Source organism: Sapajus apella, unplaced genomic scaffold, assembly GCF_009761245.1.
Source record: "Sapajus apella isolate SASKATOON/1434 unplaced genomic scaffold, GSC_monkey_1.0 scaffold4, whole genome shotgun sequence".
Classification (NCBI taxonomy): domain Eukaryota; kingdom Metazoa; phylum Chordata; class Mammalia; order Primates; family Cebidae; genus Sapajus; species Sapajus apella.
This window is the reverse complement of record NW_022436944.1, coordinates 57624013-57637845: the sequence shown is the minus strand read 5'-3', so window position 1 is coordinate 57637845 and position 13833 is coordinate 57624013. Positions and strand designations below refer to the sequence as shown.

Genomic DNA, 13833 nt, shown 5'->3' with positions numbered 1-13833 from the left:
AAACTCTTTCCAGGACATGTCAGAGAACTTCACAGCAGCCCCTCCCATCACGGATATAGAGGCCTAAAAGGAAAAATGGTTCTGTGGGTCAGGCCCAGAGCCCCTCTGCTGTGTGCAGCCTAGGGACTTGGTGCCTCACATTCCAGCTGCTCCAACCATAGTGCAGCTTGGGCTGTGGCTTCAGAGGGTGCAAGCCCTAAGCCTTGGTAGCTTCCAGATGGTGTTGAGCCTGAAGGTGCAGAGATGTCAAGAATTGAGGTTTCGGAACCTCTGCCTAGATTTCAAAAGATGTATAGAAATGCCAGGATGTTCAGGCATCAGTTTGTTGTGGGGGCAGAGTCCTCAGGGAGAACCTCTGCTAAGGCAGCACAGAAGGGAAATGTGGAGTTGGAACCCCCACACAGAGTCCCCACTGGGGCACTGCCTAGTGGAACTGTGAGAAAAGAGTCACCATCCTCCAGAACCCAGAGCGGTAGATCCATTGATAGCTTGCACCGTGCACCTGGAAAAGCCTCAGACACTCAACGCCAGCCCAGGAAAGCCAGGAGGGCAGATGTACCCTGCAAAGCCACAGGGGTGGAGCTGCCCAATGCCGTGGGAACCCATCTCTTGCATCAGCATGACTTGAATATTAGAAATAGATTCAAAGGAGATTATTTCAGAGCTTTAAATTTAATTACTGCCTTGTCGGACTTTGGACTTGCATGGGGCCTGTAACCTTTTTGTTTTGGCCAGTTTTTCCCCTTTGGAACAGGTATATTTACCCAATGGCTGTACCTTCATTGTATCTAGGAAGTAACTATCTTGCTTTTGATTTTACAGGCTCCTAGGTGGAAGAGACTTGCCTTGTCTCAGATGAGACTTTGGACTAGGACTTTTGGGTTAATGCTGGAATAAGTTAAGATTTTGGGGGAACTGCTGGAAGGTGATAATTGTGCTTTGAAATGTGAGGACATGAGATTTAGAGGCGCCGGGGTGGAATGATGTGGCTTGGTTGGCTGTGTCGTCACCCAAATCTCATCTTGAATTGTCAAAATCCTCATGTGTGAAGGGCAAGACCAGGTGGAGATAATTAAATCCTGGGGGCAATTTCCCCATGCTGTTCTCATGAGTTCTCACAAGATCTGATGGTATTATAAAAACCTTCCCCCTTCACTCAGTGCTGATTCTCCTGCTGCCCTGTCAAGAGGTGCCTTCTGTCATGATTATAGGTTTCTTAAGTCCTCCCCAGCCTTAGGGGAACTGTGAGTCAATTAAACCTCTTTTCTTTATAAATTACCCAGTCTTGGGTATTTTTCGCAGCAGCATGAGGATGGACTAATACAAGACCTTTTTTATATTGTATATCCCTGGGGATCACTGAGCCTCCTGTATCTGAATGTCTAATCATCTTACTACACTTGGGAAGTGTAATGGTTAATACTGAGTGTCAACTTGATTGAATGGAAAGATACAAAGTATTGTTCCTGGGTGTGTCTGTGAGGGTGTTGCCAAAGTAGATTAACAGTTGAGTCAGTGGACTAGGAGAGGCAGACCCATTCTCAACCTGGGTAGGCACCAACTAATCAGCTGACAGCACAACTAGAATAAAGCTGACAGAAGTTGGAAGGACTTGACTTGCTGAGTCTTCCAGCCTTCATCTTTCTCCTGTGCTGGATGCTTCCTGCCTTTGAACATCAGATTCTGGGTTCCTTAAATTTTGGACTCTTGGACTTACACTAGTGGTTTGCCAAGGGCTCTCAGGCCTTTGGCCACAGACTGAAGGCTGCACTGTGGGCTTCCCTGCTTGTGAGGTTTTGGGACTCAAACTGGCTTCCTTACTCCTCAGCTTGCAGATGGCCTATTGTGGAACTCCATCTTGTAACTGTGTGAGTCAATACTCCTTAATAAACTCCCCTTCACATATACATCTATCCTATGGGTTCTGTCCCTCTAGAGAACCCTAATACAGGAAGTTTTCATTTATTTTTTCATTAAATAGGTTTTCTAATTCTTTATTTGTCTCTTCATCCTTGGAGACACCTATAATTCAAATATTTGATCATTTTATGTTGTCTCAAATGTCATGAATGCTTTGCTCATTTTTAAAAATTCTTCTTTATTTTTATCTGACTGGATTATTTCAAAAGACCTCCTTTAAAGTTCTGATATTCCTGCCTGATCTAGGCTATTGTTGAAGCTTTCAAATGTATTTTGTATTTCCTTCAATTAATTTTTCATTTCTAGAATTTCCATTTGATTTTTTTTCAAAATATCCATCTCTTTGGTAAATTTATCATTGTCCTGAATTGTTTTTCTGATTTCTTTGTATTATTCTCTAGAATTCTCTTGTATCTCATTGAGCTTTATAATAAATATTTAGGTCAGGTACGGGGGCTCATGCCTATAATCCTAGCACTTTGGGAGGCCAAGGCGGGTGGATCATGAGGTCAACAGATCAAGACTATCCTGGCCAACATGGTGAAACCCTGTCTCTACTAAAAATATAAAAATTAGCCGGGTGTGGTGGCAAGCGCCTGTAATCCCAGCTACTCAGGAGGCTGAGGTGGAAGAATCACTCGAACCCGGGAGGCAGAGGTTGCAGTGAGCCAAGACTGTGCCACTGTGCTCCACCCTGGTGACAGAGTCAGACTCTGTCTCAAAAAATAATAATAATAAATAAATATTTTAAATTCTTTATCTGAGATTTCAAAAATTCCCTTTAGATTAAGGTCTATTACTGGAGAATTATTGTGTTCCTTTGAAAGTGTCATATGCCCTTGCTTTGTTATGTTTCCTGTCTCCTTATATTGACATCTGTGCATCTGTTCTAATAGTCACTTCTTCCGATTTTTGCATTTACTTTCATATGGAAAGACGTTTTCCTGAATATGTATCTATGGTTTTGCTGAGTCGGGTACTTTGGCTTTGATTCTGGGTGCATGCAGTAGTGTAGTCCTTGTCTGATTTCTTAGGCTATAAACAGTGCCACTGGTGTCTGTGACCTCTCCAGTAGCATAAGGTGTGGTTATTAGTGAAAGCTGTGGTAAAGTTGTGATGGGGAGTGGGATGCCAGTTGGGCCAATCTTCAGGCCCCCGTGGTGGCAGTGGTGAGCTAAGCATGCCTATCTTTTTTTTAGCAGCATGTTCTTTGTCTGTTACCCAGGCTGGAGTGCAATGGTGCAATCATAGCTCACTGAAGCTGCAAAATCCTGGACTCAAGCAATTTTTCCACTTCAGCTTCCCAAGTAGCTAAGACTATAGGTGTGCACCACCATACTCGGCTAATTTAAAAAGAAAATTTTGTATAGCTGGGGTCTCACTTTGTTGCCAAGGCTGGTCTCAAACTCCTGGATGCACATTTTCCTCACATCTTGACCTCCCAAAGCACTGGGATTACAGTCATGAGCCAACAAACCTGGTTAGCATGCCTATCTTTGTGCCCCAGAGCAATATATACTGGCACCTGTTTTTAGCAGTTACCAGGGCAATTCTCGAGCCTCCAATTGGCTTGCTCAAATGCAAATAATGGAAGCAGAAGACTGGATGGGTGGGTGGGTTCTTGAGTCCCTGGGCAGCTGGCATGGCATGGCATGGGCGATGGCAGTAGCAGTGGCAAGATGCTTCTCTGTACCCAGAGCAGTGTGCAGTGATGTTGCAGTGACTGCAGTGGGCTGGGTGGGCCATTCTTCAGGCCCGCAGGTGACTCTTGCAGGTAGTTGTTAGCTGAAGTGGTAATGGCTGGGAGTTTAGGCCCAACCTCAGGCCCCCAGGAGGGGTGATCCAGTGTCCAAGTGGGTGGACTGGGTTAGGCAATCCGTAGGTTTCTGGGCCATGTGCTCTGTCTTGAGGGGGAAGGCTAAGCCAGGATAAGTGGGCTTGTGCTCAGACCCTGAAATGGTGAGGGCAGGTACCAGCTGTGGTGGATGGGGGCAGGGCTATTCTCAGACTCAAGGGTTGGGTAAGGGACAGTAGCATCCATGCAGAGGCCCTACCACTAGAAAGAGTGTGGCATCCTTTGAACACTGAATGGACCAGAGACAAACATAAGCAAAGCTCGCTTAGCAAGGGGCATGGCACATGACACAGACAAGGTAAATGTGTATTTCATTCATTTCCTGAGTCCCTGTAATCCTGAGAAAAGCCTTTGCTTCTTTGAACCTCAAGGAGAAACAGAAAACAGAATGGTCCCAGCACAAAAGACACTTGCTCACCAAAATAGGATGGAGGACCAAGGTTTTAACTGCTAATTTCATTACAACATATTGAGATATATTGGAGGGCATCACAGAGTTACTTGCTCTCACTACAAGATGATTTGATGGGTAAAATGCCCCACAATCCACATGTAACTCCCAGAAGTCCAAAAAGTCAAATGAGTGAGAAGAAATGAAAATTGGATTTTTTCTCCACACACCCTGTGAAGCTGCTGCCCCATGGGGCATCCACTCAACAGGATCTTCTGGAGATCATGGGGATGGGAACCATTGGGCTTTGTTCATCAGTTAGGCCAGCACCTCAACAGGGACAGTAGTGATTGATGGTTTACATGACATTATGACACCGAGACCAGACACATGATTGAAATGACAAACACACACATGGAAAAAACACGGGTGCTCTACAGAGAATGAAATCTGTGGCCATGCATGCAGGATGGGACACTAGCCTACTTCAGCTGGAGGGCAGCCACCTCAGAAGAAGTCAGGAATCTGGACTGGGACATAGGAATCATGAAAACAAACCTCCAAAATAATTGGGCAAAACTTCCAGCTCAAGTGGACAACCAGAGAATAGTGAAGAGCACTGTTCAGGAAATGCAGCTAGCAACATACTTTCATCAAAGAAAGATGTCTTATCATAAAAATGTCTTCAGCTACAATGCTAAGCAAAAAGAACAAAGCTGGAATCATCGTGCTACCTGATTTCAAACTATACTACAAGGTTATAGTAGCCAAACAGCATGATACTGGTACCAAAACAGACATATAGACCAATGGAACAGAACAGAGACCTCAGAAATAATACCACACATCCATAACCATCTGGTCTTCAACAAACCTGACAAAAATAGGCAATGGGGAAAGGATCTCCTATTCAACAAATGGTGCTGGGAAAACTAGCTAGCCATATGAAGAAAACTGAAACTGGACCCCTTCCTTACACCTTATATAAAAATTAACTCAAGATGGATTAAAAAAATAAATGTAAAACCTAAAACCATAAATACCCTAGAAGAAAACCTAGGCAATACCATTCAGGACACAGGCATGGACAAAGACTTCATGACGAATACACGAAAAGCAATTGCAACAAAAGCCAGAATTGACAAATAGAATCTAATTAAAGAGCTCTGCATGACAAAAGGAACTATCATCAGAGTGAACAGGCAAGCTACAGAATGGGAGAAAAAATTTGCAATCTACTCATCTGACAAAGGTCTAATATCCAGAACTTATAAGGAACTTAAAGTTACAAGAAAAAAACAAACAACCCTATCAAAAAGTGAGCAAAAGATAAGAACAGACACTTCTCAAAAGAGACATTTATGCAGCCAACAAACATATGAAAAAAAAAGCTCATCATCACTGATCATTAGAGTAATGCAGTCAAAACCATAATGAGATACCATCTCATACCAGTCAGAATGGCAATTATTAAAAAGTCAAGAAACGATAGATGCTGGCAAGGCTGTGGAGAAATGGAAATGCTTTTACACTGTTGGTGGGAATGCAAATTAGTTCAATTATTGTGGAAGACAGTATGGTAATTCCTCAAGGATCTAGAATGAGAAATACCATTTGACTCACCAATCCCATTACTGGGTATATACCCAAAGGATTATAAACCATCCTACTATAAAGACACATACACACCTATGTTTATTGCAACACTATTTACAATAGAAAAGTCATGGAATCAACCCAAATGCCCATCAGTGATACTGGATAAAGAAAATGTGGCACATATACACCATGGAATACTATCCAGCCATAAAAGGAATGAGATCATGTCCTTTACAGGGACATGGATGAAGCTGGAAGCCATCATCCTCAGCAAACTAACACAGGAACAGAAAACCAAATACCACACGTTCTCACTCATAAGTGGGAGGTGAACAATGAGAACACATGGACACAGAGAGGGGAACATCACACATCAAGGCCTGTTGAAGGGTGGTGGGGGAGGGGAGGGAACATAGAGGGCGGATCAATAAGTGCAGCAAACTACCACGGCACACCTGTACCTGTGTGACAAATCTGCACGTTCTGCACATGTATCCTGGAACTTAAAGTAAAATACTTTTTTTGTTTTTTTGAGACGGAGTCTTGCTCTGTCTCCAGGCTGGAGCACAGTGGCGCAATCTCGGCTCACTGCAACCTCCACCTCCCGGGTTCAAGCGATTCTTCCACCTCAGCCTCCCGAGTAGCTGGGACTACAGGTGTGTCCCAAACGCCCAGCAAATTTTTGTATTTTTAGTAGAGACAGGGTTTCACCATGTTGGCCAGGATGGTCTCAATCTCTCCTCGGCCTCCCAAAGTGCTGGGATTACAGGCATGAGCCACCGCGCCCGGCCATAAAATACATTTTTAAAAATTGAAAAATTTTTAAAGTCTTCAGCTGAGCTACTGGTAGCCAAGCATTTACAATTGTCCCCCACCATTCCCCAACTCTGACCTGTCTTGATGCCCTCAACCCACTCTTGTGCGAAGGGGCTGGGTGACAGAAGAGTCACCTAGAACAAGAGAAGAGGAAAGTTCCACACATTGTATGACTGTGTTTAAAACTAGATCTAAGAGCCAGACTCAAAAGAATCTAATGCCGGGATGTCATGTCTCAGCCTGCACAAATTACGGAAACAAAAAAATATAGAGGTTGCCTGGGAGGGAGACCAGTGGAGCTTTATGACCTTTAGGATGGAGTACTCACAGGCTGCATCCAGCGCAGTGCAGGTGAGCTGTTCCTCCGATGAGCACAGGCTGCTCCTATAAGGCTGGTGGCAGTCAGACAGGTCATGTTCAGTCAAAGGAGTCAAATAACCTTCATCCAGTGAGTCCTCTGAGACATCGAGCTCTTCCACCTCTGGCAGCTGCCTGCTGAGCCTGAAGGGTGGAGAAGACTGAAGATAAACACTAGAGAGAACCAAAACCACAGAGCCCAGCTGGCTTTAAAGGGAGGGCTCCAGGAAAGGACAGAGAAAGGAAAGGGCAGGCCCCTCAGAGAGATAGAACTATCCTTCCCGCTATGGGGCAGAAGAGAGGGAGCAGCAGATGCTCGGTGCCCTGGGCAGACAATGAGCTGAGGATGAAGGAGATGGAACAATCCCTGTATGAAATGGCCACGGCAGACAGTGCACATGGAGAGACATCATGGTGCATTCAGCACTTTTGCATAAATTGTGTTGAAAGCACCATGCAGTGGCCATATGAACACGGGCTCTTGAGTCTTCCCAGAATCTCAGAGATATAATATCCTCAACAACTCTTTTTCTCAATGTTGTAGCATATTAACTTTCTCATTCACTTTCATGCTATCATTTGCTTGCACGCATGGTAATGCCAAGACATAGACATCAGATATGCATCTCCAATTCACATTAAGCAGTAAGAATAGAAAAGGGGACTGCTGAAAATGTCTGTGACAGACAATCAGTTCAGCTGAGTCAACTGGACACCGATTAGTACAATTGAGATGAATCAATAAGAGAGGATAATACAAATACAGCTATACAATGAAAACAGGCAATGCTAATAATATAACTCTTTCATGATTGGCTGAACAGATGGAACAAACATTGAGCACATTCTGGTTTTCCTGCATCTGGAGTCTCCAGATGTCCACACTGAATTAACTGTCTGCAATTCCTCAGAGTTACCAGGGGTATGATGGTCTTTCACCTCCTTTTGGTCATTTTTAAGTTCCATATAAATAGTTTCAGATAAGGAGAGACATGTTAAGCAGATCCTACTACACCCATGCACAATCCACCGGTCAATACTAACATAAAGACATCGGTCTCCTCAGTGTGAGAACGGGACACTGAAAGAAACATTTTGGGAGGCCTGAGGTCCTGTCATGATAGAAATGCCTTGGATTTCCCTGAGCTTAGAGGTAAATTCTCCCTATTCTCATAGATCATTATCTCAATATGATCTTTACTGAGACTTTGCAAAAAGTCAAGCAATATTTTTCATACCAATTCAAAGCCAATGCCCTCAGATGTTTTCTAGAAAGGAAACTGCAATGTGTAGCCTTCTCTCATCAAATACAGAGTTTTTCACAGTTTAGAGCATTTTAGACACTGAAATTGGAAAGATGGAAGGAACCTACAGACCCTCGAATCAAAATGAATCTCTGTGCTACACAGTAACATTGGCTATTTGTGGCATCTAGGAGTGACAGTGCTCAGTCTTGCTTCCAGAAACATACCAGGGAGGCAACGTACTGCTTAGTTAAAACAAGCCAACATCGAAGACACAGAGAATGGAAACCTTGGTACCATCTTCCACAGAAAGGTAGACAAAGATGCCACTGGCCCTGGGTGGTCATAGAGCATCAAGGGACATGGTTAGGGAAAGAAATTTACAAGAAACACAATAATAGCTGGCAAGACAAATTTCATTCAAATTAAAACATCTCACACAGACACCTCTTGGAAATACGCTGCATAGGTTGGTGTGAATTTGTCCCATCTGTCTTGGATCCAGTATCCTGACAGTGGGCCCAGGATGATACAGGCATGGCCCAAGGTAAGGAAAAGAGCAAAGCGCACTGACCCAACCCACATCGGTGTTTCAAATTCCACTCTAGAATCTGATTCCAAACAACACGTGTCTATAGTTCCTGGGTACATTGATGACATCTCTTAGCCCACTCTGAGGCTGAGTGTAAGGATTATGAGGTCTACCTGAGACGTCATCTGGATGTTTACCACATTCACTGTGGAGCACTTCTCCCTCATCAGGAGCCAAGCGGACTTGCTGTTCCTCAAATTAATACAAGGTGCTTCTTTAAGGCAGATGGGAGCCAGACAGGTCGGCAGGATTTGAAGGAGTCAAATAACATCCATCCCCATGACTTTCAGGAGACTTCCTGCTCTGCCACCTGTGGCAACTCCCTGCTGAGACTGGTGGGGAGGTTACACTGAAGGTCTAAGGTTGATCCAAGGCGGTCAGGGACCACAGACACCTAGATGGATTTGACGGAAGGCATAAGGCAGCGGTTGCAGAAAACAAAGGGGCTGACCAAAGAAAAGGTACAAATTCATGTCATCCCAGCACTTTGGGAGGCCAAGGTGGGCGGAAGATGAGATCAGGACATTGAGACCATCCTGGCTAACACGGTGAAACCCCGTCTCTACTAAAAATACAAAAAATTAGCTGGGCATGGTGGCACGCGCCTGTAGTCCCAGCTACTCAGGAGGCTGAGGCAGGAAAATCACTTGAACCCAGGAGGTGGAGGTTACAGCAAGCCGAGATTGCACCACTGCACTCCAGCCTGGGCAACAGGGCGAGACTCCACCTCAAAAAAAAAGGGTACACATTATTCTCTTCTTGGTGGGAGGACAGAGTGTGGCTGCCATCAGATGTTGGGAGAGAGAGAAAGATTGAGAGAGACAGAGATAGCTCATGTTCGGTGAATTGCCCAGATTAGAAATTCATGTGAAAAGAGAAACAAAACTCTCATATCTTGACATAATGTGGAGTTAGGTTGTGTTTTTTTTTTTAAGTTTCTTCTCTTGTGATCAAATACTTGCCAACATGCCAACACCAAACAGGTATCTCACCCTGGATTTAACCACATGGAAGAAGACAGGTGATATAAGGAAATCCATGAGTTTGGTGAGTTCACTTGGGTCAAATGATCGTAGGTTACTATGCTTGAGAGATTAAGCAACTGAAACCAGACTGAGGCAGGAGGATCACTGGAAGCAACGCTAGGTTTGTCTGCCACGCTGGAAGTGGCATGCCAATCTATTGTTCTCTTTGGCTTTTGGCTTCACCCTCTATGGCATCTTTCCCTTTTCACTGGCTCCCTTGACCACTTCTGAAGAGGGCACTAGAAACTGCCTAAAAGAGCAACTATGCCTGCTTGTTGCCCATACAAAGTTGGGGGTCCAGAGTCTTTTAACATTTAGTCCCTTTTAATCCAGGTTAATGCCATTAGGATAGCTTCCTAAAGTGTACTGTGGGTTTTATGTAACTAATTGGAGTCTGTTCTATGTACCGAAAGCCTCACTCACAATTATTTTTGAGATTGCTCCCTATGGGTTTAATCACTGACATGCCAGGTGTGTCAGGCTGCATGAAACAACAATCTTATGATTCCTAGAAGAAACATAAGTTCCTAGGGACTACAGGCTCCTGCTGCCATGCCTGGTTAATGTTTCTACTTTTTTTGTTGTAGAGATGGGGTTCCACCATGTTGCCCAAGCTGGTCTCGAACTCCTGAGCTTAAGCGATCCACTTACCTCAGCCTCCCAAAGTGCAGGGCTCACAGGTGTGAGCCATCACGCTTGGCCTAGAGTAATATCCTCTATTATCAAGGTAGAAGGTTCAACATATATTCATTAGGTCTACTTTACAGATACTGTTATTTAGATCACTTATATCCTTATATACATATTTTGTCTCCTTCACTTCAGTCTTGGATGAGAGAGTGGCATGTTAACGTTTTCTGTTATTTCAAGGTTTCATTTTTCCTCGCATAATTTGTTATGGAAATGTTACACGATTTGACAAGGCAGAGGTAGCACAACAGAAACAGTGAAAAAGGAGGGAAAGCTCTTCCGTTGCAGAGTTTCGCCATGGACCGGGGCCCCAAAAAGCACTTGAAGCGTGTTGCAGCGCTGAAGCATTGGATGCTCGACAAACTAATGGGTGTATTTGCACCTCGTCCATCGACAGGTCCTCACAGGCTGAGAGAATGTCTTCCCCTGACCGTCTTCCTCAGGAACAGACTCAAGTATGCGTTGACTGGAGATGAGGTAAAAAAAGATATGTATGCAACGCTGCATCAGAATTGATGGCAAGGTTCGAGTGGACATCACATACCCTGTTGGATTGATGGATGTCATCAGCATCGAGAAGACAGGTGAGCATTTCCACCTGGTCTATGACACCAAGGGCCGTTTTGCCATTCATCGCATCAGAGTGGAAGAGGCAGAGTACAAGTTGTGCAAAGTGAGGAAGATTACTATGGGGATAAAGGGAATCCCACACCTGGTGACTCATGATGCTTGAACCATCCGCTATCCAGATCCTGTCAAGGTGAATGATACTGTGCAGATTGATTTAGGGACTGGCAAGATAATCAACGTTATCAAATTTGACACGGGCAATATGTGTATGGTGATTGGTGGAGCCAACTTCGGTCATATTGGTGTGATCACCAGCAAGGAAAGACATCCTGGTTCTTTTGACGTGGTGCATGTGAAGGATGCCAAAGGCAACAACTTTGCCCCAAGGATTTCCAACATTTTTGTCATTGGCAGTGGCAATAAACCTTGGATTTCCCTGCCCAGGGGAAAGGGCGTCTGACTTACTATTGCTGAAGAGAGAGACGAGAGGCTGGCCACCAAACAGAGCAGTGACTAAATTGCAGTAGCAGCATATCTTTTTTTCTTTGCACAAATAAGCAGTAAATTCTTGTTTTCCAAATGTGTTGTTTTTTTTTCCTTGTTGTGGTTAATAGTTGGGTTTGAATTTTGCTCATGATTTTGGCAAAAATAAACAGTGAACTCTTTTTTTATTCAAAAAAAAAGAAGAAAGAGGGAAAGGGGAAAGTACAAAGAGCTCTTTGCTGTACAGGAAGTAGGTGGGAGCCAAAGAACACCACTTAAAGTTGACAAACCAGATAACTGCAGCTGTCACACTCATAAGTAGTATATCTTCACTGTGAATTGTGGCTTTTAGCATTTTAATGTATCCTTCATTGTCTTGCCTATTTTTTCCTGAATTCTACCTTGTTAGATACGGATATTGTAATCTTTGCCCTTTGTGGTCCTACTTGCCTGGTCTATTTTTGCCCATCTCTCTTTTTATTTTTAGCCTCTCTGAATCACTTATTTTAAATGTGTCTCTTATAAATAACAGACAGTAAGACGTTGGTTTGTAAGCCAATCTGAAGTTCCTTTTCTTTTACTAGGTAAGTCCTTTCACATGCACTGATTCAACCTACATGCTTGGACTTAATATATTTACTATATGATGGTACATTTACTGCATGTTTTTCACTGTGATCTATTGCCTTTATTATTGTTTCTTTGAACACTGATGGAGATGTACATTTTTATTCTAGTGATTATACCGTGTATTCTGTACTAGAACTTTTAATAGTATAGTACACCTTTAATGCTCTAAATCCCTTTTTCCTTATTTACACTTCATATATTTGGTTTGTCAACTTTAATATTCTTTGACTTCCGCCTACAGCCTATGCAACAAGTAGCTCCCTACACTTTCCTCTTCTTCTCTCCCTTCTTTTTTGTTCTGCTACTTCTGCCTTGTCAAAGCACATACCATTTGATACTATTTGATATGATTAGGACTTAGGTCCTCACCAAAACCTCATCTTGAATTGTAATCCCCAGGTGTTGAGGGTGAGAGCTGGTGGCAGGTGACTGGATCATGGGGGTGGTTTCCACCATGCTGTTTTCATGATAGTGAGTTCTCACAAGATCTGATGGTTTTGTAAGACAGTTTTCCCTGCTTGCTCTCTTGTGCGTGCATGCTTTCTTTCTTGCTACTGTATGAAGGTCTTTGCTTCCCCTTTACCTTCTACCATGATTATAAGTTTCCTGAGGCCTCCCCGGCCATGTGGAACTGTGAGTCAAACCTCTTTTCTTTATAAATTACCCAGTGTCAGGTACTTTTTTTTTTTTTTTTTTTTTTAAGACACAGTCGCCCAGGCTGGAGTGAAGTGGCATGATCTTGGCTCATGCAACCTCTGCTCCCTGGGTTCAAGCAATTCTAGTGCCTCAGCCTCCCGAGTAGCTGGGATTACAGGCACACACCACCATATCCTGGTAATTTTTGTATTTTTAGTAAAGATGGGGATTCACCATGTTGGCCAGACTGGTCTCAAACTCCTGACCTCAGGTGATCTTCCCGCCTCAGCCTCCCAAAGTGCTGGGATTATAGGAATGAGTCACCATACCCAGCTGGGTTCTATCTTTATAATGGTGTGAGAATGGACTAGTACTGTTCTTCCATCCTTATCCCCACTTCCATTTGGCCTCAGATCTACAACTAAAGTTATTCAAGGCCAGGTGTGGTGGCTCACACTTGTAATCCCAGCACTTTGGGAGGCCAAGGCGGGGGGATCATCAGAGGTCAGTTCAAGACCAGCGTGACCAACATGTTGAAACTCCGTCTCTACTAAAAATACACAAAATTAGCTGGGCATGGTGGCGGGTGCCTGTAATCCCAGCTACTCAGGGGGCTGGGGCAGGAGAATCGCTTGAACCTGGAGGTGCAGATTGCAGTCAGCCGAGATCACGCCACTGCACTCCAGCCTGGGCAACAAGAGGATGACTCCATCTCAAAAAAAAAAAAAAAAAAAAAAAAAAAAAAAAAGGATATTCAACAGTCATCCCCAGTCCTTTTGCTCAAATTTCCCTAATCATCTCCTAGTTGGATGAAGCTTGTCTTTTAGTACAATCCTGAGGAAGAAGCTATGAGTATAATCTTCCCAGGGCTCTTGCATAATTAAAACTTCTTCCTATAGCCTTGATTGTTAAAGGACAACTTGGCTCGATACAAAATCCTTAGTTCATACTTTGAGTTTCTTGAAAAGGTTGCCCCATTGCTATCTTGCATGGTTGTCCCTTCTTGTTGAGAAGTCTGATGCCAA

The 13833-nt window shown here is 43.7% G+C and overlaps 1 pseudogene across 1 annotated transcript; it reads left to right on the top strand.

The window, feature by feature from the left end:
* Nucleotides 1–10769: 10769 nt before the first annotated feature.
* LOC116544305 lies at nt 10770–11739 on the top strand (annotated as a pseudogene). The gene has a single exon (XR_004265881.1). The product of XR_004265881.1 is annotated as a 40S ribosomal protein S4, Y-like (transcript).
* Nucleotides 11740–13833: the final 2094 nt, after the last annotated feature.